This window comes from Salvelinus namaycush, chromosome 1, assembly GCF_016432855.1.
Source record: "Salvelinus namaycush isolate Seneca chromosome 1, SaNama_1.0, whole genome shotgun sequence".
NCBI classification, from domain to species: domain Eukaryota; kingdom Metazoa; phylum Chordata; class Actinopteri; order Salmoniformes; family Salmonidae; genus Salvelinus; species Salvelinus namaycush.
Window position 1 is genome coordinate 51,510,218 of NC_052307.1, and position 25,183 is coordinate 51,535,400.

General features: G+C 42.8%; 1 long non-coding RNA gene across 1 annotated transcript in view; it reads left to right on the forward strand.

Annotated features, from left to right (window-relative positions):
- Window positions 1-2,314: 2,314 nt before the first annotated feature.
- Window positions 2,315-25,183, forward strand: part of LOC120055730 — a 127,718-nt gene continuing 104,849 nt past the window's right edge. The window contains exon 1 of the long non-coding RNA XR_005477723.1: window positions 2,315-2,550. This is a non-coding gene — a long non-coding RNA (uncharacterized LOC120055730). The remainder of the gene's footprint in view (window positions 2,551-25,183) is intronic.

A 25,183-nucleotide genomic window follows, 5' to 3' on the forward strand; every position in this document is an offset into this window, starting at 1 on the left:
TTGCAGAGGGAGGTGTTTAGTCCCAGGGTCATTAGCTCATTGATGAGCTTTGAGGGCACTATGGTGTTGAACGCTGAGCTGTAGTCAATAAATAACATTCTCACACAGATGTTCCTTTTGTCCAGGTGGGAAAGGGCAGTGTGGAGTGCAACAGAGATTGCATCATCTGTGGATCTGTTGGGGCAGTATGCAAATGATGGTGTGTCTAGGGCTTCTGGGATAATGGTGTTGATGTAAGCCATGACCAGCCTTTCAAAGCACTTCATGGCTACAGACGTGAGTGCTACGGGTCGGAAGTCATTTAGGCAGGTTACCTTAGCATTCTTTGGCACTTGGACTATGATGGTCTGCTTAAAATGTTGATATTACAGACTCGGACAGGGAGAGGTCGAAAATGACAGTGAATTTCTTATAAGCTTCCGGGTCAGTGGCCCGCTCCTTGAATGCGGCAGCACTAGCCTTTAGCTCAGTGTGGATGTTGCCTGTAATCCATGGCTTCTGGTTGGGGTATGTACGTATAGTCACTGTGGGTACGACGTCATCGATACACTTATTGATGAAGCCAATGACTGATGTGGTGTACTCCTCAATACCATCGGAGAATGCCGGGACATATTCCAGTCTGTGCTAGCAAAACAGTTATGTAGCTTAGCATCTCCTTCATCTGACCACTTTTTTATTGATCGAGTCTCTGGTGCTTCCTGCTTTAATTTTTGCTTGTAAGCAGGAATCAGGAGGATCAAATTATGGTCCGATTTGCCAAATGGAGGGCGAGGGAGAGCTTTGTATGCGTCTCTGTGTGTGGAGTAAAGGTGGGTCCAGAGTTTTTTTTCCCTTTGGTTGCTGATAGAAATTTGGTAAGACGGATTTAAGTTTCCCTGCATTAAAGTCTAGGAGTGCCACCTCTGGGTGAGCGTTTTCCTGTTTGCTTATGGCGGACTACAGCTCATTGAGTGCGGTCTTAGTGCCAGCATCAGTCTGTGATGGTATGTAGACAGCTTTTTCACATTTTTATTTGGTTTACCCCTGACGGCATTGCAGGGGTACCCCAGATTAGGAATACCTGGTGTAGATAATCGTTATTCCATCTAAACTGATGTAAAATATATTTTCCATAACCAAATATATTGTTGTTTCAGCTGCTTGAAGCTGGTGTATAAAACCAAAAGTTAAAGATGCAAAAACATAACTTAAGAATGGGAAGCATAGAAATAGCACACATAGAACAGATATACAGCTTCTTAGACTTATTTTCAAGGAGAATGATAGATCTATAGCTCACATTTCTATTTGAATTTGGTCAGGTCGCCCAAAAAGTAACATATTGTCACCTTAATAAAATCAAGCAATAATTAAATGTACTGAATAAGACTCACATTCCTTTCAATATTTTACCCAGATTTTAGCAGAGATGCAGAGAAGCATATTTCATTTCTTTAAAAAAAAGAACCACCAGTCAGGACGATACAGACAGCTCAGGAGGTATGCTTAAATATGCAGAAAAATACACTTTTTAACATAAAATTAGCCAAATGCATTATGACTCTAGTGCAGGAAACAGCTATATAATTTGTTTGGAAAATGCAACATTCTTCAACTGCAGGACGAGTGGCCTACTGCCCTCCAGCCATCCTCACGTACTTTGTGCCCCCTCAGATTGTTGGGGTACATGACGCCTCTGCATATGATCATATCCAAATGTAAGCAAGGTTTGAAATGATTCTGTTTTAGTCAAGTATCATATCTGTTTGAGCTTCTTGCGATCAATTTGCAGTCTACAAATTATTTTTCATTATGTTCAGGCAGCGGCCCCCCTGACCATCTTCTCTGAATTCATGATCCCTGCCCTAACCCCTGTGGAGATTTCAGAGGATTTGACAAGTGTAAACAACATGATGAAACTTCCACCTAGCCCACGGTGATGCATCAGTTAGCAAGTGGAGCTAAATACCATATTGCTTACACCTTTCGAAGCCTTTCTTATCTCCACAAATGCATACGGTGTAGTAGAGTCTAGGGCAGGGGTGTCAAACTTATTCCATGGAGGGCCTAGTGTCTGCAAGTTCTAGTTTTTTCCTTACTAATTAATTAGTGACCTTCATCTATCAATCAAGGACAAGGGAGGAGCGAAAAAACCCGCAGACAATCGTCCCTCCGTGGAATTAGTTTGACACCTTTGGTTTATTTGGGATTGGGCCATAATGTCTGTTGAATTTGTGAACACTAGAGGTTGTAGTGTACTCGCAAATATCCTCCTCTCTCTCTCAGGGCGCAGGGGAGTGAAAGGCTCGCAGCGCGATGATAGTCACTGGTTGAAAGCGAACAGCTGTCTTCCCGTACCCACTGTGCATCGATGTCGACCGGCAGATGGAACAGGTATAGAAAGTTATAGGGACCAATAATAGGGGATTCGATAAACCCAATCATTGATCACAGCGATTGATCGGTCAAGTCCCACCAAGGGGATAGTCCCGCCAAGGAAGATACACCAACGCATAGCCATCGCAACAGTTCTGTCATCTGAGGATTGCGCAAGAGGTATGCATGCAGGTTAGTGATATAATTTTGAGGTAGCCTATTCGCTAGCAAATGATGAAGCGCAGTGTTATTGACGAGAATGTTCTGATGGTTGCACTCAAGCATAGAAAACTTTGAGAGGCGTTTTTGTATGAACAACTAAATGATACGTACGTTACTCAAAAGAACCCCATACTGTAGTTTAGGTAGGCTAACCTATAGAATCAACAACTCTAGCATAATCCAGAGCAATTCATAGAGCTGGAGCACATGGGAATTGAAAAGAGACATTTTGACTGATTTTATACGGTGCAAATAATTGTAGGCTGTGACTTGTTTGAAGCGTTCTCTGTGTTTCTATAGGCCTATGCTATAGAAGCTGTTCATGTTATTGGATTGCAGAGTCAGAGATCTACCAGAATAATACAACTTTATGTAGTAGATATAGAAGAGCTGGGGAAGGTGAAACAATATAAATACATACTTAATAAGGAACAGTCATAGGCTTATTATTGTGCCTTCCAGAGAGTTGGAACTGGCAATTTTGGAGTCTTTTGTGGGCAAATCCAATACTTAAATCTAAATCTTCTGTTTTGTGTGACCTCTTTGTCTGAATCTCAAGCCTTACATCCCTGACCCCTTCCTGAACCCTAAAGCAGATTTGGCTCTTTTTTTGGTTCCCTTCTCTCCTCCACTCTCCTACACTTCCTCTCTTCCACTGTGGATTTGTGGATTTGTGGCTGGGCTCTAAGCCGCACAATCGCTGTCTTTACCCATTTCAACACTGGTCAACAAGGAGAGATAGAGAGATAGAGGTGAGCTGGGTTCAGAATGTCATTATTTGTTGTGTTGAGGTGTGTGTGTGTGTGTTTGCTTGTTTGTACGCATGTGTGTGTGTGTGTGTGTGTTTTATTTGTGTGTGTGTGTGTGTGTGTGTGTGTGTGTGTGTGTGTGTATATGTGTGTGTGTGTGTGTGTGTGTGTGTGTGTGTGTGTGTGTGTGTGTGTGTGTGTGTGTGTGTGTCTGTGTGTGTATTGGACATAAGCCAGTGTAGATATTAGTTTAGAGTCCTGCTGAACCAATGTCACCCATTCTGTTTGTCATCACCGCATATATAAAGCGCCCCCCCCAGCTCTTTTTAGATGATCACCACAGTCACTACCTGCTGCAATACTTCTACTGTTATTCCTGGAATGAATACCAACTGCCTTGCTGGAAAGGGTTTAGGCAGATATGATCCCAAAACATTTTTTTACCAAAGCTTACACAAGTGAAAAATCTAATCTAGTTATACTTTGTTTCCCTAATTTAAAAAAACAACAACACTTTGTTTCTATGTGGCTGTGAGTTATATCAGCTGTGTGTGAGAAGGGCAGGGGCTGTGATGGGGTGGTTATGAGATTTCAAGTTGAGCTATGGTTGTGGGTCTGAGAAAGTTGTTCATTTTTTGATTGGGTGGGTGGGGGGGGTTAGTTTTGATGGACCTCAGTGTTTTTATGATGTCTTAGTCCTGCGGTCTCCAAGGGTCCTCTGATGATCAGAGGGAAGTCATCACTCTTCTTTACTGACAGACATGAGACAAATGGACTTTCTCATCTCTCTCTAAGTGTCCCAGAGTGGGCAGATTTACTTTCAGTCTCTGACTGCACACACACAGATTTGAGTGTGCGGTTTGTCTGTCTGTATCCCCTCTCTCTCTGCCATAGCCATCACTGATTATGACCCCTGGTCACCTTAACCCTAGCTCCCTCGCTTGTCTATCAGATGGAGAACACACACATACAGGTAACTGCCAAAATGAAGGAAACATCAACATAAAGTGTATTAATAGGGCGTTTGGCCACAACAAGCCAGAACGGCTTCAGTGCACCTTAGCGTAGATTCTACAAGTGTCTAGGAACTCTATTGGAGGAATGCGACACTATTCTTTCACAAGAAATTCCATCATTTGGTGTTTTGTTGATGGTGGTGGAAAACGCAGTCTCAGGCGCTGCTCTAGAGTCTCCCATAAGTGTTCAATTGGGTTAAGATCTGCTGACAGACGGCCATGGCATATGGTTTACATCATTTTCATGCTAATCAAATTATTCAGTGACGACTCAAGCCCTGTGGATGGGGGCATTGCCATCCTATGGGGGCATAATAAAATAATCGCCTGCCCAGAATTTTTATACATGACCCTAAGCATGATGGGATATGAATTGCTTAATTAATTAATTAACCCCACCTGTGTGGAATCACCTGCTTTCAATACACTTTGTATCCCTCATTTACTCAAGTGTTTCCATTATTTTGGCAGCTACCTGTATGCGACACTGTATAGACAGGTTGAATGTTTGGCAACAAAACCGATGCGTGCGCAACTATGGGGCAAAACAGACGGGGTTTGCTTAGATTGAGAACATGTCGACTTTTGTCTCAATGTTTATTGAAAACCTATATACATTTGCACAATGAGCACTTGTTGTCTCTCAAATATATTGTTACAGTGGTTGGTAAGCCAGCTTGCGAATATGTGCCATATTAGCATAGACATGACATCAGTCAAAACAAGACATTGTATCAGTAACAAGATGCAGTACAACGAGCTGAAATGAGCCACCTACGATTCCCCACCAGGCAGCCTCTTGTCATTGTTGCTAGCTGTCTGACCATTCAGTATCATAACAACCCATGCCTTCTTGTCACATCTTTTATTTTATTGATTTATTTATCTTGCTCCTTTGCACCCCAGTATTTCTTCTTTGCACATTCATCTACTGCACATTCATCTACTGCAAATCTACCTTTCCAGTGTTTTTTAATTGCTATGTTGTATTTACTTTGCCACCAGCTCCTATTTATTGCCCTACTTCCCTTATCTCACCTCATTTGTTCACATTGTATATAGACTTGTTTTTCTACTGTATTATTGACTGTATGTTTGTTTACTCCATGTGTAACTCTGTGTTGTTATATGTGTCGAACTGCTTTGCCTTATCTTGGCCAGGTCGCAGTTGTAAATGAGAACTTGTTCTCAACTTGCCTACCTGGTTAAATAAAGGTGAAATAAATAAACATCGAAGTGCACACATCATTTTAGTGACGTCGTCAGCCAACCTGTCTATAAAATCCAAGCATAATCTAATGATATTCAACTCGAGGAAGAATCTAAAATGCCCACACAGAACATTCTGTGAGAGTTCCTTCATATACGGTACATTGTATCCATAAGACATTTCATGTGTTTTGCATGCTGTGCATTAGGATTGATTATCACTTTTTAATGGAGCTCTCATCATTACAACACAATTTAAAGGGCCAGATGTGTCATTGAAACAGTCACAGGGGCCTCAAAGGGTACAGGCGCATACACTGCATCCAGAAAGTATTCAGACCCCTTGACTTTCTCCAAACTTTGGTATGTTACAGCCTTATTCTAAAATTGATTTTCTACATCAATCTACACACAATACCCCATAATGACAATGTGAAAACAGGTTTTTAGAAATGTTTGCACATTTATTAAAAATGTAAAACAGTAATACCCTATTTACATAAGTATTCAGACCCTTTGCTATGAGATTCAAAATTGAGCTCAGGTGTTTGTTTCCACTGATCATCCCTGAGATGTATTCTACAACTTGAATGGAGTCCACCTGTGGTAAATTCAAAGGAATTGTCTGTAGAGCTTGAGACAGGATTGTGTCGAGCCACAGATCTGGGGAAGGGTACCAAAAAATGTTTGCAGCATTTAAGGTCTCCAAGAACACGGTGACCTCCATCGTTCTTAAATGGGAGAAGATTGGAACCACCAAGACTCTTCCTAGAGCTGGCTGGTCAGCCAAACTGAGCATATCGGGGGCGAAGGGGCCTTGGTCAGGGAGGTGACCAAGAAACCAATGGTAACTATGACACATGACAGCCCGCTTGGAGTTTGCCAAAAGGCACCTAAAGGACAGACCATTAGAAACAAGATTCTCTGGTTTGATGAGACCAAGATTGAACTCTTTGGCCTGAATGACAACCGTCACGTCTGGAGGAAACCTGGCACCATTCCTACGGTGAAGCATGGTGGTGGCGGCATCATGCTGTGGGGATGTTTTCAGAGGCAGGGACTGGGAGACTGGTCAGTATCAAGGGAAAGACGAAAGGAGCAATGTTCAGAAAAAACTGCTCCAGAGCATTCACCTTCCAACAGGACAACGACCCTAAGCACACAGCCAGGACAACGCAGGAGTGTCTTTTGGACAAGTCTCAATGTAGCTCAGCCAGAGCCCGGACTTGAACCCGATCGAACATCTCTGGTAAGACCTGAACATGGCTGTGCAGCAACGCTCCCCATCCAACCTGAAGGTGCCTGAGAGGATCTACAGAGAAGATTGGGAGAAACTCCCCAAATACATGTGTGCCAAGGTTGTAGCATCATACCCAAGAAGACTTGAGGCTGTAATCACTGCCAAAGGTGATTCACTGGGTAAAGGGTCTGAATACTTATGTAAATGTCATTATATTTTTTTTCACTATTTGCAAACATTTCTAAAAAACACTTTTTGTAATATAGGTATTGTGTGTAGACTGAAGGGGGGGAAAAACAGAATAAGAATAAGGCTGTATGTAACAAAATGTGGAAAAAGTCAAGGGGACTGAATACTTTCAGAATGCACTGTACAGTATATGCACGAACGCACACTTAACTCATCAGCATGCTTCACTTCGGCTGGCGCCTAGCCGGACCCTGCTTAAACCCCCCCCCCCCCCCCCCCTCCCCCCCCCCCACACACACACACCATAATGTGTGACACCATGGCACACCCCTCCCCCAACTCGTTAACACACTGGCACCATCTGCTAAATTAACGGAGGCGTGAACTCATCCAATATCCCCCGTTTCTCTTCTCCTCCAAGATCCCCTCTTTTCCAGACCTCTGCTGTGGTTAGTGTTGGGCGATATGGACAAAAATCCATATCTCCATAAATTGCCGGAATTGATACAATAATGATAAATAGAATGCTAAGTTTATAACAATGTGCACCATAGTTTTTGTTATTACCCTTAAACTACTATATATTTTTATTTATTTTATTTAACCAGAGAAGTAACATTGAGTTATACAAGTGAACCATGGCCAAGAACGCACATGTTAAAATGGTGCAAAGTGCATAGTTTTGATTGTTTTCATCATCAATTGTCCCAGGGCATTTCCATCTAAAAGGACCCATGAGCACCAACGTGAAGTTCATACTGTAGGAGCATGTCAAATTGGGTGTCAAATGAAAGCTAATATAAGAGTCAATTAAAAAAAATACAGGCAACATGACAACGTTGTCATGCTGGAAGACCCAGCCACGACCCATCTTCAATGCTCTTACTGAGGGAAGGAGGTTGTTGGCCAAGATCTCGCGATACATGGCCCCATCCATCCTCCCCTCAATATGGTGCAGTCGTCCTGTCCCCTTTGCAGGAAAGCATCCCCAAAGAATGATGTTTCCACCTCCATGCTTCACGGTTGGGATGGTGTTCTTGGGGTTGTACTCATCCTCCTTCTTCCTCCAAACACGGCAAGTGGAGTTTAGACCAAAAAGCTCTATTTTTGTCTCATCAGACCACATGACCTTCTCCCATTCCTCCTCTGGATCATCCAGATGGTCATTGGCAAACTTCAGACGGGATATCCTTGTCTCAGTATGTAAAATGTAATAAAATGTATGCACTCTACTGTAAGTCGCTCTGGATAAGAGCGTCTGCTAAATGACTAAAATGTAAAATGTAATCAATTCTTATATATCTATTTTCAAAGAAGCTTGGATCATCATTATTTGGATCGTATAGGTTAATAAGCCATATCTGTTTATTGTCCAATAACATATTTAAAATAATTAATCTACTGTACCTTGATGATCTGGTTGGACAATTTGCGCATTTAGATCAAAATGACGGTTAATTAATATCATCACCCCTTTTGAATGTCTTGGCCCATGGGAGAAATAACCCCTCCCAGTCCTTTTTCCACAACTTAATCTAGAATTGTTGAATGAGTTTCCTGTAAACAACATATATTATATTCCTTCTCTTTTAGCCAGGTAAATATTGATTGTCTTTTCTTATAATTGTAATGGCTTAGCAGATAATAACTGGCTATACTTATTTCACCACTTTACCATAATGACACAGGTTTCAATTCTATTTATCAAAATATATTTTTGTAAACATAGCATTAAAAAAGTAACATGATGATTGCGTGTCTATATAGTAGCTGTACCATGATATTTGCATTGCTACTAAGTAAACCTCCAATTGGTCCCCGCTGTTCCACCCACTAAAAGCCCTCCTCATCCCGAGTTGGGTTGTCATCCCAATGCCCGGCAGACCACCCCCTCGGACCACCCCCTCGGATCCCATGGCCCCGGAGAGACTGGGACCCATTTTTTCCCGAAAAGAGCATACAGTGCCACCGAACAGAAGCAGATCAACCGCCAAATGCATTTCCATCTTCCATCAACTTGATTTGTATTATATATAATTAGCTATGAATATTTGTAGTAATGTAGGCAATTTATGCAAAGGATTTTTACCTCTCACCAGTCTCGCCATTACCAAAATTACATTATGGCAAGCAATTATTATATTAGCAAACAATTACTGTGAATCATCCTATATTGTCCCTAACATCTTTTACTCCCTCGCAACAGTTGTGGGATACACACACACACACACTCTACCCCTTTCCCCCACAACAACCATAGACAGATTCTCAAAAGTTGCACCATCCCAGAGCCTAACTCAAAGGTCTTGATTTACGAATGCATATACAGTTGCAGCTGTATGAGAATACCTGCAAAACTGCGCAAAAAAATGGGGAGATTTGATTAACCATTGTCACGTCCTAGATGATGGAGGTCAGATATACCCCCTTTCTCCTGAAACACCCACAACATGGTCCCCCGTAGTGGCCATATTCCCAAGCATCTCTGTGCAGTCAGACCTTTGATTTTGTGCCACAATAATATGCCCCCTCTCTGAATCACCTAATCAAAGAATTCGCTCAGCAGGAGAAGCCCCCCCCATGGCTTACTGCAGCAGGTGTTGCCAGCACTGCCACTGCCTGGGTGGGGGCACCCCACCGGAATCCTCACCGGCTAGGTACAAGGTCGTCAAGGTTCTCATTAGCAGCTTTGAGAATTTCCTTGTATATTTTCTCCCATCAGGGGGCTCTGACTTTGCAGGACCAACCCTGCCAAGCAGGTTCAGAATCTTGAGGGGGCGGTGCTGCTCTAGAAGGTCTCTGACCGTATTTTGGCTGCGTACAGGCCGCTTACAGCAGACCCATAAAACAGATAGGGACTTCTCCTTAGTATCTGGGCCGTTCAGGTGGGTGTCTAGGGTATAGGGTTGTGGACCGTTCCATCAATATAGGACCAGAAATAAATAAAATAGATGTATAATTTATTTTAAAAATGTAGTTACCCATGATAGGACAATAAATAAATTAGATGTATAATTTATTTTAAAACACTGTTCCACCATGATAGGACAATAAATACATAAATAAGATGTATAATTCATTATAAAATGTATATCCGTCATCTGCACAACATTGCAAGCTCTCTCACAACCCCTGCTCACAGAAATACATTGGTTCTGGGATATGCAACCATTTCCTTTCTCACTCAACACCACACTTTCCCAAACACCAAAAAACACACACCACACCATCCATCCACACATACTGTGCCTTTTGTTTACTGTGTTTTTATCTCCACCATGTTGAATTAGTGCGTTAGTGTTCCAATTAGTTATATTTGAAGATAGATAGAAAAGCGATATTTTTTGGGTTGTATTTTTACGATCTATAACAGGGATATAATTGTGTGTTTCATTATTTGCCTCTGAGAATTTTTTAATAGCCATGGAGTAGTCTTTGTCTCTGAACAACTGGTTATCAATATGCAGTTTATCAACCACGAGAGCTACGCGTTTCCCTTTCAATATATTTTCCTTGAAAATTGGATACAGAACTTTACGCCGTTCTGCAATTTCCTTCGGGAACTGGTCACTCATGCCTATTTTTGTGAAACAAGTCTTTTACCCAGTCTTTTAACCATTATTTTATCTTTAAAGAAAGCAAATTTGGCAACGATTGGGCGTTCATACCTCTGCCCTCTCTGTCCGAAGCGGTGTACACGTTCGAGTTGGATTTTGTTGATAGCTTCATGTGGGATCTGAAGCGCTGTAAGGGGGTACTCTCTAACTACAGACTCAGGAACTTCTCCTTCTTTCTCTTGGAGACTTGTAAGTACCAGATTCTCTCTCATGGATCTAGTCTGTACGTCAAGTAAGGCTTCTCTCAGAACAATGTTCTCCTTTTTAAGTTCATTAACTTCGGTTTCAATCTTATTGACTGTCCCTTTTAGCTTGTTTGTGTCCTTCTCCAATGTCGCAGCTTTCGTGTCACTCATCTCGAGGCTGGCCTTCAACTCCTTTATATTAGGAGTTACTTTGTAATTTATTGATTTTAACAGATCGGTTTCGGCCTTTACCATTCCCGGTGGTGAAAATATTACATTGTCTGTGTCTGTAGAAGAGTCATGTTTTCGTTTTAAAATAGGTTCCCCTGTCTTACTCTCCATGTTTGGATGTTGCTTGTTTTTGTAATATTTGTCGATAAATTTCTCTAGTCTTATGATTTGTTTTGTGGTGTTATCCAGATTGAAGGTTATTACCCACCAGATTGTGTAGTGCTAATATTTAGTCTAACTTAACGACATTGAATATTACGTTTTTATCTTGAGGTGGTCTACATAGCTGTGTTCAGTCCGCCATCTTGGGTTAGTGTTTCTGTATTGTTTTAGTGATTCACCATAGTGAAGGCGTAAACTAAGGTTTTCTTGGTCTCTATGTTTTTGGTTGGACAGGTTTCTCAATTTCTTTCTTAGGTTTTTGCATTCTTCATCAAACCGTTTGTCATTGTTGTTCATTTTCTTTGGTTTTCTGTTTGAAATTTTTAGATTTGCTGGGGAAGCTGAGAGGTCAAATATACTGTTAAGATTTTCTACTGCCAAGTTTACACCTTCACTATTACAGTGGAATGTTTTGTGCAGGAAGTTGTCTAAAAGGGATTGAACTTGTTGTAGCCTAATTGTTTTTTGGTAGGTTTCCACACTACATTCTTTCCATTATTAGCATTACTTAATATTACTCAGTTCCTTTGGCTTTGATGAGTATTGCTCAAGTAGACTGTGATTGTGCTGTGATCTGATAGTGGTGTCAGTGGGCTGACTGTGAACACTCTGAAAGACTCTGGGTTGAGGTCAGTGATAAAGTAGTCTACAGTACTACTGCCAAGTGATGAGCTATAGGTGTACCTACCATAGGAGTCCCCTCGAAGCCTACCATTGACTATGTACATACCCAGCGTGCGACAGAGCTGCAGGAGTTGTGACCAGTTTTTGTTGGTTATGTTATCATAGTTGTGCCTAGGGGGGCAAATGGCAGGTGCTTGTCCCCCTGTGTGCTGAGGGTATCAGGTTGGCTGACAGGGTCAGCGCTCAGAGGGGGTGAGATCCTCTGGGCTTGGGGTTCTTCATTTGTCTGTCCTGCTGTGATGTCGACACAATGATTAGGGTCTGGGGTGGACTGTTCTGCTGTGGTGTCGATACTTTTGTCGGGAGCTGAGGTGGGCTGTTCTGCTGGCTTCTCTGTGGGGGTGGCCACCTCTCTAGTGGGTTGTTCTCTGTCACACGCCATCTCCCTTACCCTCTCCTCCAGCAGTCTGATCCTCTCTAGTGCTCTGTTCTTCTCCTGCCCCTGCTTTTTCTCCTGTTGAAGTTGTCTCACCACAGTCCAGAGTGCAGATATGTCTCTCTCCACCTCCAGCTCCATTTCAATGAGGGAGTAGTACTCAGTGCTGGGAGGTTGACTTTCCGCTTGGGGTTTCTCGTCTGTGGGGTTATATAATGAAGAGGTCTGGTCTGACCTGCTCGGGGTGGGGGTATCTTTCTCAAGGGAGAGCTTCTCCTGCTGAGCGAATTCTTTGATTAGGTGAAAGTCCAGCTAAAACTGTTTGGGGTTGCCCTGTACTAATACTGTTCCAGACTTAGAGAGATTTATATTAGCTGACTCAGAGTCCTCGTTGTATAGTATCCTGAGTTTCCACCCCTCGGTAACACCCCCCCCCCCTTTTAACAGAGGGGTAGTGTGCTAATATAGCACTGTGCCATGCCAGGGGATGGTCTGTGTGGAAGATGAGGTTGCTGATGTTCCCATTTTTATAGTAGTCAGCAAAAAGTGTCTCTTGATTTTCCATAAGTAGCTTCATTTTGTGCTCTTTTTGTGTCTTATCATTCTTTACATACACAAGATACTGTATTTTAATTACCTCTGAACAGCGGGAGGCAGCTTCTAAGGCCTCGATTTGGTTGGAGTAGACTGTGCGACTCTCCTGCCATTGTTGGGCTCAAGGGCTTTGACACCTCTCACTTGACACGTCAGTGCTAATTGAAGTTGTATCATGCTTGGTAGCCTTAATTTAGCATTCAGTCCTTATGAAGTCTTTTTCTTCTTGGCTTTTGGAAATGAAGAATAGCTTCAGACTAAACATTACTCACTCAGTTCCAGGTCGGATGTTGTTTTCAGGTTTCTGTTGTTTTCCAGAGCATTTGCTGTATAGCTTTGCAATAATAATCGTCGGTAGTTGTAAGCCTTCCAGGTGATTCCGTAATTCTGTCCAAAATCAGGTTGTAGGTTTTGAGTTTTGATTTGGAGTGAAGGTTATGTTGTAGAGGGTAGTATCCTATATATATATCTCTGACAAAAAATCCAAGTTTATCTATCTTTTTTTAAGAACATGCTGAAAAATGCAGGAGCTCATCTGTTCATGACCTCTCTCTCTCTCTCCAGTTAATGTCACCACTCCCGGTTCTTACTGACACCTACCCTCTTTCCATTTACTCTAACAAGCGTCTTCACCCACTGAGCACTGACAGACACCTGATGTCCATGGATGTTGAAAGGTAGTTGAAATTTGGTCAGACCAAATCTGAGCTAATCGTAGATGTCTATGTTTCACAAGTTTGAACAGCACAGTAGAGAACAGTACAGTTTTTATTACTATAATTTTTTTTGTTTTACTTTTATTTAACTAGGCAAGTACCTTGTCAGCTCGGGGATTTGAACTTGCAACCTTTTCAGTTACTAGTCCAACGCTCTAACCACTAGGCTACCCTGCCGCCCGTTTAGTAGAGCACACGAGTAAAGTACAGTATAATGTATAATACTGTACTGAACTCTGCTCTGCTGTACTGTACTGTGCTCTACTGTGATGTCCAAACTTGTGAAACATAAACGTCTATGATTGGTTCAGATTTTGTCTGGTCCGGACCAAATATGGTCTTGTTTGGGGGTGGAGCTCATTAGAATAATGGCTAATGTCTAGAATAATAGCCAAATATGCAAAAAATTGATATTGCATATTTCTACCTTTTTGTGTACCTATTCAGGATACATCACCATGAAGACAATGATATTCATATCCATAATTGTGAATTTCTGTATACGGTGGTTGCTCCACTAAAAGTCTTGTGATTATGCTGCGGGACTTAAAGGTAATTTGTGGTTTAGTACGGTACCCTGCGTCACCACTTCATTGCTCCAGACCAGCGCAAGGGGGAGTTAGAGCACCGATTACGCTTTTGGGTCCTACTGTGTCTCTAACTGATAATGAATGGGCGACATAAACCTAAATAGAAACTGATAATTGTGCACGACTTCAGTATTACTTACTAAAACTGTTGTTACACTAAGGTTTTCTTAGTTCCAGTCTGCACGTTCAAACTAAAACAATGTAACTAATAATGACATCTTTATGCTTTCGTTAATAAAATTATTATAAAAATGCTCTTTCAAAATGCTGATGTTTATTTCATTATGGAGTTGTCGAATGAAGGTACTGGTGCACTGTTGTTAAATGGTTGCTTACTGGAAAATACTCTTTCAAACACACACGGTCACGTTGTACAGCGCCATTATGGCTATTAGCAGATAGCTGGACAATAGACTTGCCTAGAAGGAGGGTAGGGGGAGAATTCTATCATCAAATGTATTTCTTAGTTAGGTTGGCTGTATCACAACCGGCCGTGATTGGTTGCAATTTCAGTTTAATCCACCACAAAAGACAAAACAAATAATACCACAAAAAATATTATAATGTATCACATCCGACCATGATTGGGAGTCCCATAGGGTGGCGCACAATTGGCCCAGCGTTTCTCTCCCTCTCCTAAATGTTTTGGCCTTTACAAATATTATTTTCGCCTTTATTCAGATTACAATCGCTCACTTTTGTTTTTTTGAAAATGAAATAACCTCCAAAATATCGTTATATATATATTATCAAGTTGATGGCACAGTCATATAGCGGCACCTACATAACGCTGAGTGACAGGCACAGAACGAGCAGTTTGGCTGGTGGCATTGTCATGCTGGAGGGTCATGTCAGGATGAGCCTGCAGGAAGGGTACCACATGAGGGAGGAGGATGTATTCCTTGTAACGCACAGCGTTGAGATTGCCTGCAATGACAACAAGCTCAGTCCGATGATGCTGTGACACACCGCCCCAGACCATGACGGACCATCAACCTCAACCGGACCCTCAATCGATCCCGCTCCAGAGTACAGGCCTCGGTGTAACGCTCATTCCTTCGACGATAAACGCGAATGCGACCATCACCCCTGGTGAGACAAAACCAGTGAAGAGCACTTTTTGCCAGTCCTGTCTTGTCCAGCGACAGTGGGTTTGTGCCCATAGGCAACGTTGTTGCCGGTGATGTCTGGTGAGGACCTGCCTTACAACAGGCTGGACTGAGGGCTTGTAGGCCTGTCTCAGCCTATTGTGGACAGTCTGATCACTGATGGAGAGATTGTGCGTTCCTGGTGTAACTTGGGCAGTTGTTGTTGCCATCCTGTACCTGTCCCGCAGGTGTGATGTTCGGATGTACCGATCCTGTGCAGGTGTTGTTAAACGTGGTCTGCCACTGCGAGGACGATCAGCTGTCTGTCCTGTCTCCCTGTAGCGCTGTCTTAGGCGTCTCACAGTACGGACATTGCAATTTATTGCCCTGGACACATCCTCAGTCCTCATGCCTCCTTGCAGCATGCCTAAGGCACGTTCACGCAGATGAGCAGGGACCCTGGGCATCTTTCTTTTGGTGTTTTTCCAGAGTCAGTAGAAAGGCCTCTTTAGTGTCCTAAGTTTTCATAACTGTGACCTTAATTGCCTATCGTCTGTAAGCTTTCCACAGGTGCATGTTCATGAATTGTTTATGGTTCATTGAACAAGCATGGGAAACAGTGTTTAAACCCTTTACAATGAAGATCGGTGAAGTAATTTGGATTTTTACAAATTATCTTTGAAAGACAGGGTCCTGAAAAAGGGACGATTCTTTTTTTTGCTGAGTATACTATGTTAGAAAACAAGGTTTTAAATTAGTACAGCCACTATTAAAGTTTATCAAATACTTCTCAAAGATGCCCTCTGGTGGTCAAACTAGCACTAACTAGCATTAATGATACCAGTGGTTGGCAATTCTGCGGCACCATGCATGCTGTGTCGCAGTACGCTGCAACTTTTAAAGGACGAACCACTGTAGTACAGATCAGGGAACGTGATTCCATTACCGGCTGTAAATCCACTTCACCCACTAGTTCAATAACCAAAATAAACATGTGTAATTCATTGTGTCATGTCATAGCTGACACCCTATTGCAGACATCTTTGAATCTTATTTCGGAGCAGATATTTCAGAGGCTTTGGATGTGGTCGCATAAAAATACCTTTTTACCGTATTTCTGTTACCAAATTTAGCATCTGTGTAAATTATTCAACGTTGTACTGGTGCATAGAGTTTGTTGAACTTTGATATCAATGGTTTTGTGTTTGGCATACATTTTAAAGTGAAAAATCTGTTACTGTGGACTCCCCCCATTAACAATCACCCATATTAGCGAACGTATTTCATTTCAAACTTCACGTTTCTCTATTATAGGCTACTTATCGTAATGAACGATATCAGCAAAGTGCCTGCGATAAGTGGTCAGTGTCGATCCTTTTCTGTTTATCGTCCCAGCTCTAGCTGTGGTGGTGTAAAATGAGATTCCTTTCGATGCCGGAATCCCAAGAGGAAGCTGTGATTGGCAGAGCTGTTAATTGTAAACGCCTCTATCTGAATAATTCATGCTCATCTAAGTGGAGTGATAAAATATTAACGAGCGAGCCGAGCATTCGCTTTGTCTTTAAAAAAAAAAAAGTGTGACAGTCTGAGAAAGAATCTTTTGTCTTTTCTTGGTGTGCTTTTCCTTTGCGTCTGGCGTGGCTGTAAGCCTGGCGTGTCTGTGTTTTTGTGGTGGAATTCACTGATGTAAAGCTGTCTGTCTCTCTCCCTCTGTGTTACACAGTGGCTGTGGTTGGTTCCATTGAGTGATGTTTCTCCTCCACATTCTCACTGGTACCAGTGTTGAGGCCTCCACTCTCCTCTTTTCAAGCCCCCAGTATAATCAGAGCTGCAAATGAGAATGGATACAGATACGGAAGGGCCTGGGGCCAACACACCTACTCATTCTCTCTGTGTGTATTTGTGATAGTGTAAGTAAGTAGGAATGCATAGATTTGTCTGAATGCGTTTGTGTGAGTGAGTGAGTGAGTGAGTGAGTGAGTGAGTGAGTGAGTGAGTGGGTGCGTACGCGCGCGTGTGTGTGTGCAACTTTTTTGTGTGTGTATCTGTATAAGTGTTTGTTTCTGTATATGTGTGTGTGTTTGCAGTGGATCTCCGTAAACCAATTCCACAGTATTGCTCTCCTCTCTCCACACCTGGCCCAGGACCGAAATAGATGTGCTTAAGCGTGTGTGACAGGTCTGATTCGGGGTGTGTGTGCGTGCCTTAAATCATGCCCATGTCGAGTGTATGTGTGTGTCTCCTAATTGAGTAGATAGAGCTGGAAACCCCACGCAAGTGCTGACTTTGAGTGTAGTGTATTAAACTGACTGGCAGCTTGTTGAAAACATGGTAAATTGGTAGTGTGTTTGATTAAGGTGTGCTTGTCAGCCTGCTTGACAAATTAACAATCTCTGATTTAAATTATCCTCCGATCCTTTAGTTTCTAGTGGCTTTACGAGTCGGACTTTGTTTCTAAGGCACAGGAGGACTCTGAGGTAATAACTTTATAGGAAAGTAAGATTTCAGTCTTTTTATATGTGGTGGTCAAAAGGTTTAAGAAAAAAATATGTTTTCAGATGTCCCTCTTAAAGTCACGTAAGGACACATGTTCTGAGGTCCACCAGTAATTTACCTTTTGCTAACAGAGGGAAGACAAAAGGGAAGACAAAAAATAATCTACATTGTCAATGAGGCTCCCTGCATGAAAAACATATTAAGGAAGAATAATTTATATTTTAATCACCAGCGGCAAAACAGGAACGTTCGTGTTCCTACGGGGAGAGGCTTTCTCAGAAATAACTCACTCTCTATACCCTCACCGAATCCCCAGAAAAACATGAGCATCTCTCTGATTCTGTGGAAAGCCCTCCGTCGCTGTTCATATACAGTTTAAAACAGAAGTTTACATACACCTTAGCCAAAAGTTTTTCACAATTCCTGACATTCAATCCTAGTAGAAATTCCCTGTCTTAGGTCAGTTAGGATCACCACTTTATTTTAAGAATGTGAAATGTCAGAATAATAGTAGAGAAGGATTTATTCCAGCTTTTATTTCTTTCATCACATTCCCAGTGGGTCAGAAGTTTACATACACTCAATTAGTATTTGGTAGCATTGCCTTTAAATTGTTTAACTTGGGTCAAACATTTTGGGTAGCCTTCCACATTCTTCCCACAATAAGTTGGGTGAATATTGGCCCATTCCTCCTGACAGAGCTGGTGTAACTGAGTCAGGTTTGTAGGCCTCCTTGCTCGCACTCGCTTTTTCAGTTCTGCCCACAAATTTTCTATGGGATTGAGGTCAGGGCTTTGTGATGGCCCCTCCAATACCTTGACTTTGTTGTCCTTAAGCCATTTTGCCACAACTTTGGAAGTGTGCTTGGGGTCATTGTCCATTTGGAAGACCCATTTGCGACCAAGCTTTAACTTCCTGACTGATGTCTTGAGATGTTGCTTCAATATATCCACATAATTTGCCTCCTCATGATGCCATCTATTTTGTGAAGTGCACCAGTCCCTCCTGCAGCAAAGCACCCCCACAACATGATGCTGCCACCCCTGGGCTTCACGGTTGAGATGGTGTTCTTCGGCTTGAAAGCCTCCCCCTTTTTCCTCCAAACATAACGATGGTCATTATGGCCAAACAGTTTTTTTTTTTGTTTCATCAGACTAGAGGACATTTCTCTAAAACGTCAGATCTTTGCCACCATATGCAGTTGCAAACCGTAGTATGGCTTTTTTTATGGCGGTTTTGGAGCAGCGGCTTCTTCCTTGCTGAGCGGCGTTTCAGGTTATGTCGATATAGGACTCGTTTTACTGTGGATATAGACACGTTTGTACCTGTTTCCTCCAGCATCTTCACAAGGTCCTTTGCTGTTGTTCTGAGATTGATTTGCACTTTTCGCACCAAAGTAAGTTAATCTCTAGGAGACAGAACGAGTCTCCTTCCTGAGCGGTATGACGGCTGCGTGGTCCCATGGTGTTTATACTTGCGTACTATTGTTTGTACAGATGAACGTGGTACCTTCAGGCGTTTGGAAATTGCTCCCAAGGATGAACCAGACTTGTGATGGTCTACAATTATTTTTCTGAGGTCTTGGCTGATTTCTTTTGATTTTCCCATGATGTCAAGCAAAAAGGCACTGAGTTTGAAGGTAGGCCTTGAAATACATCCACAGGTACACCTCCAATTGACTCAAATGATGTCAATTAGCCTATTGGAAGCTTCTAACGTCATGACATCATTTTCTGGAATTTTCCAAGCTGTTTAAAGGCACAGTCAACTTAGTGTATGTGAACTGCTGACCCACTGGAATTGTGATACAGTGAATTATAAGTGAAATAATCTGTCTGCAAACGATTGTAGGAAAACATAGATGTCCTAACCGACTTGCCAAAACTATAGTTTGTTAACAAGAAATTTGTGGAGTGGTTGAAAAATGAGTTTTAATGACTCCAACCTAAGTGTTCGTAAACTTTCGACTTCAACTGTAGCTGTCCCGTTAACAACAGGAAAACACACATCACTGTCAGGATCTAGGAACCTGTGGAAAGTAGACAGGATCAGTGCCGTATATTGTAATCATAATAATACATGAAGAATAAGGGGACCAGCACCAAACTCTGAGGGACACCCTGTGTTATTGTAATGCGATTGGCGTCCAAAAGGGTTTTCAAAATGATATGGCAGGACCAACGAATGGGTCATGGTTACAGGATAGTGTCCTGACCATATTGACCATAAGTCAATTTTTTAAAATGTTATTTCAGTCGATTGGGGAAGTGACCTTTAAGTGAAATCCATAGAGAAATAGTCCTAGAATAACGATACACAATTCTCAGAGCAGCAGCCAAGAAGTCTCCTGGATCAGTTTAGAGTGAACAGTGTTTCAGGTTTGATGTTGAAGTAGTACATTTTAAAACATTTCAGTGCTAAGGTATAAGGAGTAAACATTCTCAACACAGTCTCCCCCTGGCCTCCTGCAGTCCATCAGTGGAACAGCTTTTTAATCACAGCAGCTCGCTTATGCCGCGTTTATTTGACAGCCTGCTGACTAATTGTCCCGCCCAAATAGCCATGCCACTAATATTGGCCAAATAAATAATACTTGTCCATAGGAGAAAGATAAATATTTATGTTGTGTATTTGATGAATTTGACCACCCTCCAGCCAGAATATCAATATGATATAAGGCTGTGTGTGTGCATGCGTGCGTCGGTGCAATTGTGCTCCAAGTGACTCTGTAAATGGACTCTTGTCTTTTGCAGGTTGAGTCAGACATTATGTGCTAACCTAAAATGTCCGCCAACCTAAAATGACCAGTAGCATGGCGATGAACCACGTCTGTTGTGTGTTACCATGGCGTCACCATCTGGTGCTTTTTCCACTGGCCACCTGGAGCAACAGGACACCCGTCCTGATACCAGCACACAAGCTGTGGTTCTGTGTATTTCTCAGAATGTTATTGTGACCGTGTGACAGATGAAGGGTCACTGTGAGGAGCCCACACTGCTGCCTTCTCACTCCTCCTCAACACACCGAAAGGTGCCAAGCTGCCAGACAACCATGCCAGCCTACCCATGCCAGTGTTAAAATGCCGACTTGGCTATGCCAACCTAACCATGCCAGTGTGACTTTGCCAGCCAAATCTTGGTGGTTTACCGATGTGTATGTGTGTGTGCTAGCTATTGCCAGGGCTTATCTGCCCCCCCAGCCCTGTGTATGTGTCATGTCCCGTGAGCAGCATTTCTCTGATGCTGTAGAGATTGACGGAGCGTTAACGTCCCGATCGACATTGTCACTCTTCCTCACGGGAATAAGACTCAAGGGACACATGCACTAGTCTGTTGTCAGTGCTTTAATGCTTCCTGTAATGACTGCAGACGACACCAATTAGCCACGCCAGAGACACAGCGCCTCTGATGCTATGTTACATATAAATGTATCTGCGAGATCTGCTCTGTGCTACTGGGCTACAGAACCCTTGAGACTGCCTGGACATCTTGAGGGTGCTCATAAAAACTGATCATCTCACAACCAAATGAAAATACAGGTCTGAGAACCTAATCGAGGATCTGACCCAATTTAAGCAATTTTTAGTTTTGGTTTCCGAGATTAATCTGAGCTATGCTGTCAGTGTGAGGGGTTTATCCAGAAGCTGGTTGTTTGTTAGTTGTCCAAACTATTTAGCGTGTTTGATTAATTCTTTGTTGCTTTTTGTCCTTTAAACAAACACATGATCTCATTGGTAAATCCCGACGATGTGTAGTTTTCCAAATTAAGACACATTTTCAATCCAGATGGCGTACACCACAGTATAGTGTAGTGCTGTGAGCACTGTGTTGAATGGGCCACCCAGATGATGTGTTGTGTGTTTGTCTCACCCCAGCCCGGCCCTAGCTCAGGTTAATTATCTGCGTGCTTCCGAGGTGAATGGCCGGCTGACATTTTGAATGACAGTGTCTTGCTCCTGGCCTAAAATGGCCTTTTGTGGAGTGAGAGGAGATAATTATTTGATGAGTCCCCTGCAGGACTTTCTGCTTTCTGCTGCAGTAACCTCCCCCACAAAGGCACATCTCTTTTTCCACTGTCTCGTTCTACAAATACACCTCTCGTTTTGTATTTTATATCTCATTGTCTCTCACCAAAAACTCTTGTCCATGTTTCTTTCACAGGGAGACACCGTAGCTCCATGTGTTTTTAATCAGCTGCCCATGTTTCAGTTGATCCATTCTTGCCTTCACCATCCTTGGCCCAGGGCTTATTCTTCTCTGCTGGGCTTATTCTGCTCTGCTGGGCATATCTTCTCCCCATTGCCATGGTCATGCCAGCAGAATCCAACCACTGAATCCAACCATATGGGCACTGATCTATGACACACCAAACACTCCATAGCTCCAAATGGTCCTACACCAAGGTACTACTACACCATGGTGTTGCCAGTACCGTGCTCCTACCATCTGGTCTGTGAGGCACCAAACATGCATAGCTCTATACCCATAGCTCTATACCCATGCATCTTTTACTTTCGATTTTGTACACCAGCTTCAAACAGCTGAAAATACAATATTTTTGGTTATGTAAAATATATTTCACAGTGGTTTAGAAGGTACAATGATTCTCTACACTTGTTTTGTCTCATAAACTGAAATTAAGCAAACTATTAGAATTTTAGCAACCAGGAAATGGCTGAGCGATTTCTGCGTAGGGCACCTTTAAACTGGAATTACACTCTCAGTAACGGTTTCACAAAATAACTGTGTGCAAACCACGCCCCCAAATATTCTAATGAGTTCTCGCCTCTAGCTGGGCTTTGTGTGGGCTAGCCTGTGTTGGGCTTGGTGTGGGCTGGCCCATGTTGGGGTGGTGTGGGCTAGCCCATGTTGGGCTGATGTGGGATTGGTGTGGGCTTGCCTGTGTTGGGCTAGCCAGTCTTGGGCTGATGTTGGCTTGGTGTGGACTAGCTTCTGCTGAGCTAGCCCGTGTTGCACAATCTGATTGGGTGGGCCTGGCTGGGCCTGGGTCCCCAGTGTGTGGGGAGGACTGATCATAATAATGGTTGGAATGGAGTGAATGGAATGGTATCAAACACATTTAAACCATGTTTAATACCATTTATTCTGTTCCAACCATTAATATGAGCCCATCCTCCCCAATGAAGGTGCTCCATCCCTTCCTCCCTCTCCCACCATCCTGCCTTCACTCCCTGCCTCCCTCTCAGTGTGTGTCTGTTTATTTAACCAGAGCGGTGTATGATATTTGTTCATTCGGGGGAAATAACTTGATTCCGCCGTGTTTCTGATGCCCTGTAATTTGAAAAGTAATGCCTGAGCTAAGGTAGTCGGCCTGCGCTGATATGGGCGGGTGGTTTGTGTGTTGTCTTGTGAACGAAATGCTCTGCGTAGGAGAGCATTTACAATTCAGAGGATTCATTGCTGTCAGAATACATTTATTTAACCTGTATGTACCCAGGGAAGTTATTCAGAACAAACTCTCTTGTACTAAAAGCTCCCCACCTGATTTGATTGTGTTCTGATGGTTAACCCCTCCTCTTTGGGGGTGGCAGGTAGCCTAGTGGTTAGAGTGTTGGGCCAGTAACCGAAAGGTTGCTGGATTGAATCCCCGAGCTCACAAGGTAAAAATCTGTTGTTCTGCCCCTGAGCAAGGCAGTTAACCCACTGTTCCCCGGGCGCCGAAGCCGTGGATGTTGATTATGGCAGCCCCCCCCCCCCCACCTCTCTGTTTGAGGGGTTGGGTTAAATGCAGAAGACACATTTCAGTTGAATGCATTCAGTTGTACAACTGACTAGGTATCCACCCCACTTTGTGTTGAGGCTTATGTGGTCAGATGGTGTTCTTTAGGTGGTTGTAAGGTATTCAATGCCTGATAGCAGTCAATTTTGCCTCGATATATGTAATTCCTTAATCTTCTTATGTTGTGACTAAGCTAAGGCCATTAACATTTTGTTATCTCCCCTCAGTTAACCAAAACAGTGTTTGAGCAAGCCACAGGCCCAGCTGGAATTAGCTGTGAGTGATACACCAGAGGGTTCCGACCACAGCTCCAGTGTGATTCATCCCCTCAGTGTGTCTCAGTTCCTCAGCCCCACTGAGTCGGGCATTGTAATAAACTGTGATGATGGCACATTAGCGGTACGGGTCAGGGGGAGGTCCGTCATCATGAATACCACGCATGCCACACACACTGGGTTTAATTTTGGCACAGGCACCGTGAAGTCACAGAGTTGGAGACAAAAGTACAGAACGGGTCATTACAGCTTATGTTAGGAGTGTGCCTCCTTACCACAGTGTTCCCCCTAGCTCTATATCATATCTTGGTGGGATGCAGACACATTTAAAGCTACATTAAGGGCTGAACATTCAATTGAAACTAAAAGTGGTACAACTTTCCTGAAAGGGGTAAGAATTGTCCAACAGTGGTCAGATTGTGGTCCCGTGTGGCTCAGTTGGTAGAGCATGGCGCTTGCAACGCCAGGGTTGTGGGTTCGTTTCCCACGGGGGACCAGTACAAAAAAGTATGAATGTATGTACTTGTAAGTCGCTCTGGATAAGAGCGTCTGCTAAATGACTTAAATGTAAATGTAATGTCCATCCTAAGGATACCATGCAAGGTTAGACAACGCTGCAGCAAGCCAACAGCATTAAGTCAGTTGTCAAAACCTGTAATGACCAGAGGAGGCTGGTGGGATGAGTTATAGGAGGATGGACTCACTGTAGTGCCTGCAATGGAATGAATGGAACGGAGTGTGTTTGACTCCGATCCCATTTACTCCAGCCATTACAATGAGCCCTTCCTCCTATAACTCTTCCCACCAGCTCCCTCTGGTTAAGACACACGTTATATTGCAATCCCATTCTCATTATGTTGACCTCATTAGGTATCAGCTGGTGCATTTTCCAGTTGTAGGGTTTCTCATTGTCGCTTCGCCTGTTGTGTTGGGATATGAAAGGTTCCCAGATAACCCTAGTAAAGGTCGATTAACCTTTATTTGAACGATGATATAATTTGAAAATATCAGATGATGTAATTTAATGGTTTTATGTCATAGCCTTTGTCAGGCCTATAATTCAAAGGCCTTGGTCTGAGTGCCTGCATCTATATTCGAGAGCCTATAGTTTGAGTATATAGATCTTGTTTGTAAGTGCCATCCATTCTTGACACTGTTCTTTTTTTTATTGTCTTTGTTTTTAGCAAATTAGCCCCTTTTCATTCTTGGAACTCTAAATGAAGTGACGTGGCACAACAACCTGTCGCGGAAGCAAAACCTTTGAGAGAGCGGAAAGAAAATAAACTCCACAAGCATTTGCGTCGGTCCAGAGGGCTGTCCCAGTGTCTATTAATAACTGACATTAAACTGAGTGGCTGAACTCGTTGTCTATGAGAGGAACAAGTCTGCCCTGCTGCCCCCACTCTGTTTTAATGTTTTTAAATGCCTCCAAGTAACCATTTAAAAC